The sequence below is a fragment of the Pan troglodytes genome, chromosome 21 (genome assembly GCF_028858775.2).
Source record: "Pan troglodytes isolate AG18354 chromosome 21, NHGRI_mPanTro3-v2.0_pri, whole genome shotgun sequence".
Lineage (NCBI taxonomy): Eukaryota > Metazoa > Chordata > Mammalia > Primates > Hominidae > Pan > Pan troglodytes.
In genome coordinates, this window is record NC_072419.2 from 38,801,693 (window position 1) to 38,816,548 (window position 14,856).

The window sequence follows — 14,856 nt, forward strand, 5'->3', positions numbered from 1 at the left end:
ATGAAGCCATCATTCCACCCTTTGCTGGGTAACCTCAGGCAGGTCACTGAGCCCCTACTTCATCATCTGTATAGCGGGACAGGATGTCACAGATGTAGAGATTCAACAGGATGAGAGTGCCTGACCTGTGACGGGTGCCCAGTAAGTGCCATTTTCTCCCTCATGGGGCCTCGAAGTATTCAAGGAGGAAGACAGGCATTGTTGACGCTTTTTGTGCTTCATTCATTCAACAAACATTTGTTTAGCAGCCATTGTGCAGCAGGGGCTTGGGATACGGTCATGGGATCCCCAAGGTCCCCGCCCTACGGGAGTGCACCAATGGGTATGGAAGATGGCTATTGAACAAACCAGCTATTGATCACAACAGCCCGGGGAATGGGCCACGAAGGAAAGAGAGAGCTGTGATAGCAAATAATGCGTAGAAGGGGCTGCTTTTCTTAGGGGGATCAGGGAAGGCCCCTCTAAGGAGGTAGCATCTGAGCAGTGACTTAAATGACAGGTGCCAAGGCATGCTGTTCCTGCATTCCAGGAAGAGGGAAGAGCAAGGGCAAAAGCCCCAAGGTGGAAGGAGATTGGCATTTTCTAGAAGCTGGAAGGTGTCCAGTGTGGTGAGACTGAAGTGAGGGAGGAGGGGTTGGAGGGCAGGAGTCTTGAAGACCCTGGGAAATACTTTGGATGGCATTCCAGCTGCTATGGGAGCTACTGGCGAGTTTTAAACGAGCAGGACTGTGGGGTAGAGAAGAAGTGAGGAGAGGAGGGCAGCTGCAGGGGTCCAGAGGTCTGTGGTCTTGGAGGTCAGAGGCCTGGAGGTATCCCTACTGTGTGACAGCTCACTGCACCAGGCACGTCCCAGCCTCTTACCCCAAGGGCTCCTGGGAGAGTGGAACAGCCAAGGAGTGAGAACAGCCTACTGCGGCCCATCCCCACTTTTGCAGAAACCGACCCTGGGTCTTCAGCCTATCCGTGTCACTGGGGTCCTTTAGGAGGGGCATGCTGGGTGGGGTGTGGGGTAAGTCTCCCACAATGCCCAACTCCTGGGGGGATGCAATCACGGTCCCAGGGGGCAGCTGCTCTTTTTTGATTTCCATTCCAGACACCTGCCAAAGGACAAAGTAGGCTGCCCCATGAATCAAAGGCCAGGAGATCCTCTGCATTTTTAAAAATTTTGAGACAGGGTCTCGCTCTGTCTCCCAGGCTGAGTGCTGTGGTGCAATTGCTGCTCACTGGAGTCTCTACCTCCCAGGCTCAAGTGATCTTCCCACCTCAGCCTCCTCAGTAGCTGGGACCACAGGCATGCACCACCACACCCAGCTATTTTTTTTAAAATTATTTTTTGTAGAGACAGAGTCTCTCTTTGTTGCCCAGGCTGGACTCAAACTCCTGGGCTCAAGTGATTCTCCCGCCTTGGACTCCCAAAGTGCTGGGATTACAGGCATGAGCCACCATGCCCGGCCTCTGGATTTTTTTTTTTTTCACACTTAGTCCAGGTGTCCAAGGGAGACTGGAGTTGAAGCACAGGGAGTCCAAGCCCCCAGGGCTCACGTCCACTCTGAATACAGATAGTAACGTAATGGGTCACAAGAGCTTGGTGATGAAGGGTTCTCAGAGTATACAGTCCAAACCCTGCCTCTGATAGATGGGTAAACTGAGTCCCACAGGAGCAAAGAGGCTCAGGGCCGCAGGACAGAACCGGGTACCTGGCCTTTGCCTGATTTGGCCCAGATCACCTGCCTTTCACTGAGCTCTGACCCTGGGCCCAGATGAGCGGGGATGCCTGCAACTCGACAGTGAGGTGGCCCTGACTGTGCCACAGGAAGTTCCAGGCCTGGGGTGGGGCAGAGTGACTCAGGCTCCCACAGAGGCCTGTCCACGCAAGGGCCAGGAAGAGCAGAGAGGCCCCAGAGCCTTGGGGAGAGGTAGTTTCCACCACTGGGTGCTGGTGCCCCTTCTATCAAGGGCTTGTGCCACCACCTGCCATCCCCCTATTCTATAGCATCCCCCTGCAGTCTGCCAGCCATGCTGAGCCGCTGCTGTACGCCCACCTCTCTAGAAAGGCCTCCTGACCTCTCAGGTTGGGTCAGGGGCTTTCTCTGGTCACTCATAGAGCCTTGGGCTTTCCCCCTCCCAGCTCTGACCACAGCATTTCACGATGGCCTCATTACCTGTGTCGACCAGTGCCCAGCACAGGAGCTAAGGCTTAATCGTTATTGAATAAATGGATAAATAAGCAACCAACAAACCAAATGAATGAATGAATGAATGAATGAGCTTATCCTCAAAAAGCAGGTGCTAGACTGAAGTCTACAGCATTTTCCACCATGCTACTGTGCTTCCTCCATAATCAATCCATCCATCAGCATTTATTGTGCTTCTCCTAACAGGCTCTGCTGTTGAGTGACTGAGTCCCTTAATCTCTCTAAGCCTCGGTGTTCAATGCCGATAAAATGGGAATATTAATAATTATCCTTAACTCACAGGGCTGTCGTGAGAATAAGCACTCAACAAATGCTAGCTCCTATTGTCATTATGCCCATCCATCATTCAGACGTTTATTTGGGCATCTTCTGTATGTCAGCCACCACGCTTGGTGTTTGGAATACAGTAATGAACAAGAGGGACCTGACCCATGAAGCTCAGGGACTAGCTGACTTTCAAAAGATCATGACAGGCCAGGCACAGTGGCTCACCCCTGTAATCCCAGCACTTTGGGAGACCAAGGTGGGTGGATTGCTTGAGCCCAGGAATTCAAGACCAGCCTGGACAAAATGTCCAAACCCCGTGTCTACAAAAAAGTACAAAAAAATTAGCCAGTGGTGGTGGTGTGCACCTGTAGTCCCAGCTACTTGGGAGGCTGAGGTGGAAGGATTGCCTGAGCCCTGGAGGTAGAGGCTACAGTGAGCTATGATTGTGCCACTGCACTCCAGCCTGGGAGACAAAGTGAGACTGTCTCAAAAAAGAAAAAAAATCATAACAAATGGGTTTAGAATTAAAAACAAAAAGTTGCCCTGAGGCTGGGTGTGGTGGCTCACGCCTGTAATCCCAACATTTTGAGAGGCCAAGGTGGGCAGATCACCTGAGGTCAGGAGTTCGAGACCAGCCTGGCCCATATGGTGAACCCCCCCGCCCCACTAAAAATACAAAAATTAGCCAGGTGTGGTGGTGGGCACCGGTAATCCCAGCTACTCCGCAGGCTGAGGCAGGAGAATTGCTTGAACCCAGCGGGCAGAGGTTGCAGTGATCCAAGATCATACCACTTCACTCCAGCCTGGGCAACAGAGTGAGACTCTGTCTCAGAAAAAAAGGTTGCCATGAGAACACATGGCAGGGGAGCGGGGCGCCCAGATCAGCACCTTCGAGAAGTCCCACTCTAAGTGCCCTAAGGGTCCTTTGGACCAGAAGATGGAGCACTGGGCAAAGTGGAGGGGAGGAGAAAAGTGTCTCTACTCCTACAGTGGCCCGCGCCACACTGCCTGTGGAATTATGACTGAGTGGGAAAAAATTCTGTCCACCTTGCAGAGTTTGAGACCCGCTCAAGTCCAGCATCCCCTTTTTTCCAGAAACTAAAGCATAAAGAGATAAGAGAACTAATTTGTCGAGGGATTTCATTCAAATGTCACCTCCCCTGAGGAGCCTTCCTTGACTGCCCTTCTTAAAAGTCCCCCAGTGGCCCTCCATTCCCGTTCCTTACTTGATTCATCCTCAGAGACTCAGTGCCACCTTCCTTTATAATACATATGTACTTGTTTCCTGTCTCTGTTCATCTCACCTACTGGAATGTACATTCCTAGAGGGAAGAGCTCTGTCCTGTTCACTGCAGTATCTCCAACATCCAGAACAATACCTGACACATAGTAGGTGTCCCATATGTGTTTACTGAATAAATGAATGAATGAAAATCCCTGAGAGAGAGAGAGAGAGAGTGTGTGTGTGTGTGTGTGTGTGTGTGTATTTTGACTATACACTGCAATGAGATCCAGGAAGATTTCTGCTGAATTGGAGAGGCAGGGGCCTTTTTTGCTTAAATTCATTTTGTCTTTGGCAAGTCACTTCCCTTCATTAAGCCTCGGTTTCCTCATCTGTAAAACGGAGCTAGTGCCTGCTTTGCAGAACCTTTGTGAAGCGTCAATCAAATACGGTGCAAAGTGCCTAGGTGGGGCCTGGCACACAGTAGGTGGGCAACTCTGTCGTTTTGATGGAGCCCTTGTTGGGGGAGGCCTGTGAAGGGGGATCCCAGGGCCTGAGCCTCTCTGCAGGACACAAAGGAAGCTGACACTGGATCTGTCCCGTCACCTGAACTCACCAGTAATTTATTGATGCTGGATGCTGGCACCCAGCAGCCTGCTGGGTCAGTCTCAGGGAGCAGGTGTAGGGCCCTCGGGCCTACCCCAGCCTCACCCAGGCAGGGAGGGGAGGGGAGCCTGGGTCTGCCCAGCCCAGGAAAATTGATAGGTCAGCCCTTACAAGTCAGTCCCCTTCTGTGTGCCAGGCAGTGCGGGCAGAAAAAAAACAAGTGTGGTTCCTGCCTGGCCTGAGCTCATAGAGGGTTGAAGTGGACATATTTCAAATAACCAAAATGGTGAGAGCTGCATGAGGGCCTACTATGTGCCAAGAACTTCGTACCTATAACCACATTTAAGCCTCATACAGGGCTTAAATGTGCTGAGGTCGCACAGCTAGTGGTGGGGCAAGAGGAGGGTTTGCACCCAGATTTGCCTGGCTCTAAAGCCAGGGCACATTACTGCCATCCCGCCCCACTCAGGCTGGCTGGGCCAATGGGCATTTAAAAAAAAAAAAACGGGCCTGGCACAGTGGCTCACACCTGTAATCCCAGCACTTTGGGAGGCTGAGGTGGGTGGATCATTTCAGGTCAGGAGTTAAGACCAGCCTGGCCAACATGGTGAAACCCCATCTCTACTAAAAATACAAAAATTAGCCAGGTGTGGTGGTGCACGCCTGTAATCCCAGCTACTCGGGAGGCTGAGGCAGGAGAATCGCTTGAGCCTGGGAAACGGAGGTTGCAGCGAGCTGAGATCATGCCATTGCACTCCAGTCTTGTCTCAAAAAAAAAGAAAAAAGAAAAAAAAAAACACTAAAAAAAAGCTCTTGGCTGGGCACCGTGGCTCATACCTATAATCTCATGGCTTTGGGAGGCCAAGGTAGGAGGATTACTTTAGGCCAGGAGCTTGAGACCAGCCTGGGCAACATAGTGAGACCCCGTCTCTACAAAAAATTTTAAAAATTAGTGGGGTGTGGTGGTGTGCACCTGTAGTTCCAGCTACTCAAGAGGCGGAGGCAGGAAGATTGCTTGAGCCCAGGAGTTGGAGGCTGCAGTGAGCTATGATTGTCAGAAATCTGGTCACAATCATAGTGGTCAGGGGGGCGTGGAGTGCTTTCAGTGGCCACTGCATTCCAGCCTGGGTGACAGAGTGAGATCCCATCTCAAAAATAAATAAATAATAAATAAAAATAAAAAGGAAGAGCTCTGGGAGTTGAAACCTGAGAGTAGGCGCTTTCCATGGGAGGCTTCCTTAAGGCTGAGACCTTTAACCGGCCTTCAGCAGGTAGATGGAGATACCAAAGGGTGAGTGCGTTTTAGGCCAGAGAAGCAGCCGAGTGGAGGTCTGGAGGGAAAAGGGAGCGATCTGTTTGCACTGTGGTGGGCACGCCCACCTGAGAGAGCACCAGGGCCCAGCAGTGGGCATGCTGGGGCTTTGAATGCTTGGCTAAGCCTTGGGCCTCCCTGGTGGGACATGGGGAGCCATGGGAGGCTGCTGAGCAATGAAGCCACTGTTTCCCCCTGACCTATATATTGTAAGAGGCCTGCTAGTCAGGCCAGAGTGTGCTTGGCCTTCGAGAACCTCTAACATCTAGCTTCAGCCTCACCTCCCTCTACCAGCTCTCTGGACCTGGCATGTCACAGGCAGCCAAACACTTACGGCTCATTCTCACCTCTGCACCTCTGTTCTCTTGGCCCCTTCTCCTGCAATACCCACTCTGTCTACCCAGACCCTACCTAATTGCTCAGGTCTTCCTTCCAGGCCATTTCCTCCATGAAGCCTGCCCTGACCACACCAGCCCTGAGTTACATGCCTCAGCCTCAGAACCGCCGGGGGCCTGGGCTGGGAAAGTGCCCATCCTCCTCTCAAGTCCGCGGCACTCGCCATCCACCAAGAAGGGCTGCTGCTTTTACCTGCATAGCAGCTTTCTTCTCCTGGTAACAGCATCTTGAAATCCCTTTGAGAAACCGCCTCCTTCATATTCAGAGCATGTTGCTGGAGCCATACTGACCTGACCACTGAAAGCATTGAATGACTAGGCCACTGAAAACATCCCATGCCCCAACCACCGTGATTGTGACCAGATTTCTGAGAACACCGGCCGGGTGCGGTGGCTCACGCCTGTAATCCCAGCACTTTGGGAGGCTGAGGCAGGCGGATCACCTGAGGTCAGGAGTTCAAGACCAGCCTGGCCAATATGGCAAAACCCCGTCTCTACTAAAATACAAAAATTAGCCGGGTGTGGTGGAGCATGCCTGTAATCCCAGCTACTCGGGAGGCTGAGGCAGGCGAATCACTTGAACCTGGGAGGCAGAGGTTGCAGTGAGCCAAGATCACGCCATTGTACTCCAGGCTGGGTGACAGAGCGAGACTCCATCTCAAAAAAAAAAGATTTCTGACAACACCCTTTGAGCCCCTGGATTCAACCACACCTAAAGGCCCTTTTCTTCTTCACTTAGGTCTCTCAGTGCTGGATTTCCTGCAACCCCATGAGCCCTGACGGATGTACCGTTTGTTCAGTGCAGTCAGACCCCCTCTGGTCTGGCCCAGATGGCTGTACCAGCCTCCTCTCTGCACTCCTGGCCTCTAGGTTTTCCCTTCTGGTACACCAGAATAAAGTTCAAACTCCTTGGTGTGGCATTCAAGGCCTTTCACTATCTTGTTCCAGCCTCTACTTCTCTCTGTGCCAACCACACCGAACCTTCCATTCCCCTGAACAGCAAGACTACATTCAGACTTGTTCGGATGCTCCTTGACTTACAATGTGGTTAAATCCTGATAAACCCATTGTAAGTTGAAAATATCATTGTAAGTCAGTCAAAAGTGCATTTTTTTGTTTGTTTGTTCAGTTGGTTGGTTTTGTTTGTTTTGTTTTGTTTTTTGAGATAGGGTCTCACTCTGTTGCCCAGGCTGAAGTGCAGTGGTGAGATCACGGCTCACTACAGCCTCCACCTCCTGAGCTCAAGTGATACTCCTGCCTCAGCCTCCCAAGTAGCTGTGACCACAGGTGTGCGCCATCATGCCTGGCTAATTTTTGTATTTTTTGTAGAGATAGGGTTTTGCCATGTTGCCCAGGCTGGTCTCAAATTCCTGGGCCCAAGCGATCCACCCACATTGGCCTCCCAAAGTGCTGTGATTACAAGTGTGAGCCACAGCACCCAGCAAAAATACGCTTTTAACTTACTGCATTTCCAACTTATTCTAACAGTGGGTTTACCTGGACGTAATTCCTTTGTAGTCAAGGAGTATGCTGAATGCATATCACTTTGGCACCATCGTAAAGTCGAAAAATTGTGAGTTGATCCCTTGTTAAGTTGGGGATCACCTGTATATGCTGTTCCCTTCAATCACTGGGACTGCCCTTCCCCACCAATTCTCTTCCTGAAAAACTCCTACTCATCCTTCAAGATCCCATTTGATTGTCACTCCGTCTGCCATGCTTCCCTTGACCCCTAGGCAGGGTAAGATATCTGTTCTCTCCTGGCACCTCAAGCTCCCTGGCTGGTCTCCTTCATGCAGTGACCACCTGATGTGGTTATTCTCTTCCACCTGGCTACCTTCTTCCCTGACAAGGAGCTACTCAAAGACAGGGTCATGTCTTGTTCATTTTTCATCTCCCAAAGGGCCTATTAATAAATAGTTGTCAACTGACTGACTTACCGACAGGGCACTCAATCCAAGTTCATATTCCTGAAATCCTTGCAAACCATTAGGTAACTATTTTTGCTGGTCACCTTTTCCAGTTAACCACTCACTGGGTTTTCTTTACTGCAGGACTTCTCAGAGGCATTCACGTGCTAATAATAGCACTTCAACCCTCCCTGAAAGGGAGAGAATGCCAAAGCTGGCCTAGGCAACAGTTTGAGGTCATCTGGTCCATTTTAGGAATGGGGAAACTGAGGCCCAGAAAGGGACAGAGACTCATCCAGGCACTTGATGGCAGATCTGGGCCCTCAGTCCAGCCTTGTGTCCCCCAGTGCCCTCCTCTCTACATCCCACTGCCTCAGGCCCAAAACGTTAAGAGTGAGGGCTCTGGAGCCAGACTGCCTGCAATTGAGTCTTGTGCCCGCTCTCACCAGCTGTGTGACCTTGACTGAGTGACTTAGCCCCTCTGAGTTTCAATGTCCTCATCCATAAGGTGTTGACAATAACAGCACCTCCTTTATGGGGTTATTGTCAGGGTTTAAGTGAAGTGGTCCACATAAAAGCACTTAGCACAGGCCGGGGACGGCAGCTCACTTCTGTAATCCCAGCACTTTGGGAGGCCGATGTGGGAAGATCACTTGAGGCCAGGAGTTCGAAACCAGCCTGGCCAACATGGTGAACCCCCATCTCTACTAAAAATACAAAAATTAGCCAGGCGTGGTGGTGGGCACCTGTAATCCCAGCTACTTGGGAGGCTAAGGCAGGAGAATCGCTTGAACCCAGGAGGCGCAGGGTGCAGTGAGCCAAGAGCCACTGTACTCCAGCCTGGGCAACAGAGCGAGACTCCGTCTCAAAAAAAAAAAAAAAAGCACTTAGCACAGTGCCCCGCACATAGTAGGCCCCCAGTAAATTGCCACCAGCATCTCTATAACCTTAGATTTCTCAGGAAATACCAGACACACTGAGCCTTGACATCTTGGAGAGCTGTGGTTCTCTCTGGAGAAAGATGCCAATTAAATACCAGGTCCAGGCTGGGCTGACCTCCCACATGGGGCCTGTTCCTGTGGAAGCCCAGATGTTGGGCCTTCCTCCTCCCTGACTTGAAAAAAGGTGGTTTTTGTTTAGAGGAATTTTCCCTGCATTTTCATATTGGCTCTATAAATTGGATTTTGTTGAGTGGTTTCTGACAAGCAAGTCGTACAGGCATGTATGTGGAGGAGACGCAAGGCTGCCTCTAGCCATGGGGGTGGATCTGAGGCCTTGAGTTCTGCCAGCCACTGGCCATGAGCTCAGCCCTTGGGCAGCTGCATCCCGGGGAGAGTGTCTGTCCTTGGGGTGATCCAGAAGGGCTTCACCCCTGGGGAATTCTTCTAGAGGTTTCCCAGAACCTTCCCTCAGAGGAAAGGCTCACTGGCAAATGGCCTGCCACCTTCCCCACCCCACCCCAGCAAACTCACACCCTGGGTTCAGGTTTGTGGTGTTGTGGTGGGGGAAGTCCCTGAGTCTCCTACCCCCAGCTCAGTCCCCTTCAAGATGGATAGTCAGGGACCATGAGGTGGAACATGGAGCTTCTCCATATCTTCAGCAAGCCAAATAAGAAGCTAACATATGAAAGCAAGAGAGATTTCAGTTAGACAGCAGGAGGGACTTGTGCCCTGCCAGATGGCTAAAACCTGGGCTGTGCTTGGCCTAGGAAAGAGCACTAAGCTAGGAGTCAAGACAGCTTTGACTGACAGATCCCGTGGGACTTTGGGTCACTGCCTCATTTTTTCCCTCCCTCGGTTTGCTCATCCACAAAATGGGGATTATAATTCCTATTTGCTACAGAGCATTTCAAAGGCAACAATGGGGTGAGGCCTTGAGTCAGTGGCAGGGGGCTGCATCAGATCACCTCCGCAGGTTCCCTTTCCTCTCTTTTTAGAAGGGATTCCTAGGGCCAAGGCCTTAGTCTCAGGTGCAGGGGCCCAGCGGTGAAGTGTGTGCATGTGCAGATACACGCAGCACTCCAGCCACACTGCAGGCGCTAAGTCGTGTTGGTTTTCTCCCCCTCTTCTCAGGCCACTACCCAGATGCAAAAAATGGCCTGGGCAGAAGTTAGGAAGCCTGGGTCCTAGCCCTGGGTCCGCCCCCGACTTTCTCTGACTTTGGCCATGTCCCTTTACCCAACGGGGCCTTGGTTTCCCCATCTGTGCCATGAGGAGTTTGGATGGTTTTGAGATTCTTCTCTCTTGGCTCTGTGAAATCCACAACCGGCCCAGTGAGGTCTGACCCCTGCTCGCCTCCCTGGCCATCACTGGGCAGTTCAGATACACTGACCTTCCTTTGCTTCCTGGAATTTTCCAGCTCCCTCCCACCCCAGGACCTTTGCACAAGCCCTTTCCCCGCTTACCACAAATTCACCTGTTTTTTTTTAGATGGAGTCTTGCTCTGTTGCCCAGGCTGGAGTGCAGTGGTGTAATCTTGACTCACTGCAACCTCCGCCTCCTGGGTTCAACCGATTCTCCTGCCTCAGCCTCCCAGGTAGCTGGGACTACAGGCGCCCACCACCACCTCGCCTGGCTAATTTTTGTATTTTTAGTAGAAACGGGGTTTCACGTTTGGCCAGTCTGGTGTCGAATTCCTGAGCTCAAGTGATCCACCCGCTTCAACCTCCCAAATTGCTGGGATCACAGGTGTGAGCCACTGCGCCCGGCCAAATTCACCTGATTAGCTCCAGCTCATCCTTAACAGCACTCAGCTCCATCATCACCTCCTGAACACCCCCAGACCCCTCCTCCAGGACGCACTCTCACAGAGTCCTATGCCCCTCCTTTGTAATACTTAACCACCCCTGCATTTCACATTGATGTTGTTCCTTGATTGAGAACTGTCCACCGCACCCCTGGCTGTGAATTCTATGAGGTCAGAGACTGGATCTGTCTTTGTCCCTGTGGTGCCCCTGACACCCAGCACTGGGCCTGGCACAGAGGAGATGCTCAGCCGTTGAATGGATGGGCAGACGACCTCCCCATTCTTTGGGACCAGTATAGGGCTGTCTCTGCTCACAAAAGCTCCTCCCTCCAGGCACCCATGCAGAGCAGACCTGGTGGTGAGGAAGAGGGGAGGCCGCTGAGGACCTGAGGGGCTCCACCCTTCCCTGGGAGCTGAGGTGGTGAGAGGCCCTGCCTTCAGAAGTTGGGCTGGGAGACACAGGGAGCCCCGAGGGGTGCGTGCTGTTTACAGTGCACACCCACGTCTGTGCTCTCTCGGGGGCTCTCCCAGCCAGCTGAGGGCTCCACAAGGGCAGGTAGTGTCAGCTCCATTTGCCAGACAAGGAAAACAGCCCCAGAGGGATGCTGGCTGGAGGAAGGCTCACATGGCAGGCACAGGACAGGGCTGAGGTATGACCCCAGGGGTGATGAAGCTGGAAGGGCTTTCTGCTCTCCATCTGACAAAGGCAGGAACAGGCACAGAGGGCAGGGATCAGCCTAGGGTGTTCTCAGCCAGTCAATAGCAAGGTGGGGACAATAGGAATCTATAATTCTTTTTTCTTTTTAAATTGATGGTTTTGGCCAGGCACAGTGGCTCATGCCTGTAATCCTAACACTTTGGGAGGCTGAGGTGGGCAGATCACAAGGTCAGGAGATCGAGACCATCCTGGCTAACACGGTGAAACTCCGTCCCTACTAAAAATACAAAAAATTAGGTGGGCGTGGTGGCAGGCGCCTGTAGTCCCAGCTACTCAGGAGGCTGAGGCAGGAGAATGGCGTGAACCCGGGAGGCGGAGCTTGCAGTAAGCCGAGATCGCGCCACTGCACTCCAGCCTGGGCGACAGAGCGAGACTCTGTCTCAAAAATAGTAATAATAATAAATAAAATAAAATAAATGGATGGTTTCTGGCTCTGTCGCCCAGGGTGGTGTGATCGCAGCTCACTGCAACCTCCAACTTCCAGGTTCAAGCGATCCTCCTGCCTCAGCCTCCCATGTAGCTGGGGCTATAGGCATGCACCACCATGCCTGGATAATTTTTTAAATTTTTTTGTAAAGACAGGGCCTTGCTATGTTGCCCAGGCTGGTCTTGAACTCCTAAGCTCAAGCGATCCTCCCGCCTTGGCCTCCTGAGTAGCTGTAATCACAGGCGGGAACCACCGCACTCGGGTGGGAATCTGTAGTTTTTGAACTCTGATACCTTTCTCCTGCTAGGCTGAGGCAGAGGATTCCTGGCCTTGACCCTGGATGACCCTGAGGCTTCAGATGATGGATCACACCACAGGGCAACCCGTGGGAGTGGATAATGTTGGCAGAAGCGCTCTAAGGATTTGGGTAGCAGGATAGTGCCAGGCGGTCTGGGTTAGAACCCCAGCTCTGCCACTCACCAGCTGTGTGACCTTGCTCGGGTGCTTTTAACCTCTCTGTACCTCAGTTTCCTCATCTGTGAAATGGGGGAATTCTGGGTTAACTAGTCAATAGAACAAAGTACCCAGAGCAGGGAAGGTCTGAGACAGTTTCTAATAAACATGAACTCTGGAGCTGACCTGGCCAGGAACAAGGGGAGTGACTAAGTCCTCTCTCTGTACCAAGGCTCTGGCGTAAGAAGTATCAGCTCTCAGCTTTGTGCCCTCAGGGCCACTGGAGAAAATGTCAAAGAAGGGCTTCAAAGATCACAGCGACTGTTCTTTGAGCCCACTGCTACTCCACAACCCACTGAATCCTCACAAGTGCCCTATAAAAATCAGGTTCAAGGCCGGGCATGGCGGCTCATGCCTGTAATTCCAGCACTTTGGGAGGTCGAGGTGGGCAGATCACTTGAGGTCAGGAGTTAAGACCAGTTTGGCCAACGTAGAGAAACCCCTTGTCTACTAAAAATACAAAAATTAGTTGGACGTGGTGGCGGGTGCCTGTAATCCCAGCTACGTGGGAGGCTGAGATAGGAGAATTGCTTGAACCCAGGAGGCGGAGGTTACAGTGAGCCAAGATCACACCAGTGCACTCTAGCCTGGGCGACAGAACGAGACTCCGTCAAAAAAAAAAAAAAAAAAAAGCAGGCTCTATTATTCTCCCACTTTACAAGTGTGAAAACCAAGGCTAAGGCCAGTGTCTTGTCTAAGTCCCACAGGCTGTGACTTGCAGAAACAGGGCGCATGCCCGAGCCTGCTCTTGGGGTCACTTGCTCTGAAGAGCCCAGGAACCAAAGGGTGAAGACAGAGTTGAGTTGGCCCTGGGGAGTGGAGTCCTGGAGAGAGGTCCTGGGCTGGGGCTGGCAGGCTGGGGAGAACTTGGGCAGCAGGCATAGGTGGGAAGTGCAGGTACAGCCCTGTCTCCCCAGGAAACCAGGCCTGAGGTGTGCCCTGTTAGTCAATCACATCATTTGCCTGGTGCCTGTAGGGGCTAGCTCCGTGACGGCAAGGCTGAATCTTTCGTCCCCACTGTATGCAGCACCCAGCCCAGGCCCTGCCCACTGGCAGGCACTCAGTGGATGCTTGTTGAATGACTGAGTGGACCAGGCATCCTACTCTGTGGTCACCAGACTGCTCAGTGATCATGAGCACCATGCTACAAGCGAGGAAACTGAGGCTCAGGGTGGGGAAGGGAACTTTCCCAGCCCACCCAGGTCTGTCTGAATCTTTTGTTTTTGTTTTGAGATGGAGTTTCGCTCTTGTTGCCCAGGCTGGAGTGCAATGGTGCAATCTCAGCTCACTAAAACCTCTGCCTCCCGGGTTCAAGTGATTCTCCTGTTTCAGCCTCCCAAGTAGCTGGGATTACAGGCATGTGCCACAACGCCCAGCTAATTTTTTTGTATTTAGTAGAGGTGGGATTTCACCATGTTGGCCAGGCTGGTGTTGAACTCCTGACGTCAGGTGATCCACCGGCCTCAGCCTCCCGAGTGGCTGGGATTACGGGCATGAGCCACTGTGCCCAGCCTGTCTGAATCTTTACCCTCCTCCAGGGACATGATCTCAGGAACACATATCTCCTTTTCCAGCCGGAAGTACCTGAGAGAGACCCCAGAAGGTGGATAAGACTGCAGAGAGCAGGGAGCATGAAGCACCTTGCCCAAGGTCTCACCAGGCAAGAGAAGGGCGGAGAAGGGCGGCTTCTTCATGGATTGTAAATCCCCAAAGCGTGCAAACGTAAGGAATCTCTTTAGGGCTCAAGGGGTCTAAACTTACCCTTTTACATACGGAGAAACTGAGGGCGCCCCAAAAGATGTGTCATCTCCAGGGCCACCGAGTGGTTGAGCAACAGACTGGAACCCAGCGTAGCAAATGGAAAGGCCCCGAGGCTGGCACACAGTATGAGCTGAGGCCAGTGGGCTTAAGAGCGACTGGGGAGGTGGGCTGGGGCCAGGCCAAGCAAGGAGCGTGGACTCCAGACCACAGCCATGGGGAGCCACTGGATTGGAAAGGTCTAGACACCATCTGGCTTGGGTTCTCAAGAGACCCCTCTGGCTACTGGGGACTGACTGGCCTGCAGGAGCATGGGATGGGAGTCAGGAGACTTGGGAGGGTCAGGCCAAAAGCCGTGGAGTCATCTCTGCCCCTGGCCCTTTTCTCTCACCCCTTACATCTGATCCATCAGCAAATCCCTTTGGCTCCACCTTCAAAATATAACCAGAATCTGACTACATCTCACCGCCCCATTGCTGACACCCCTAGCAACCTCTCCCTGCACCTGACCTCCAACCTGGCCCTGCCACCCACCCTCCATAACACAGCCAGAGGGAAACAGCTGAAACAAGAGTCAGATCGCACCCCTCCCCTACTCCAAAGCCCCTGTGGCTCCCCACCTCACTCAGAATAAAGTCCTGAGCCTGGCCCTGGAGGGCCTCATGCTCTGGTCGCCCTGCCCATTCTGGCCATGTGTCCCCAAGGCTCTCGCCCAACCCCTGGCTGCGGCACACTCACAACTTCTTGGCATTCCTGCCTCCGGGCGGGCGTCTGTACATGCTGGGCCC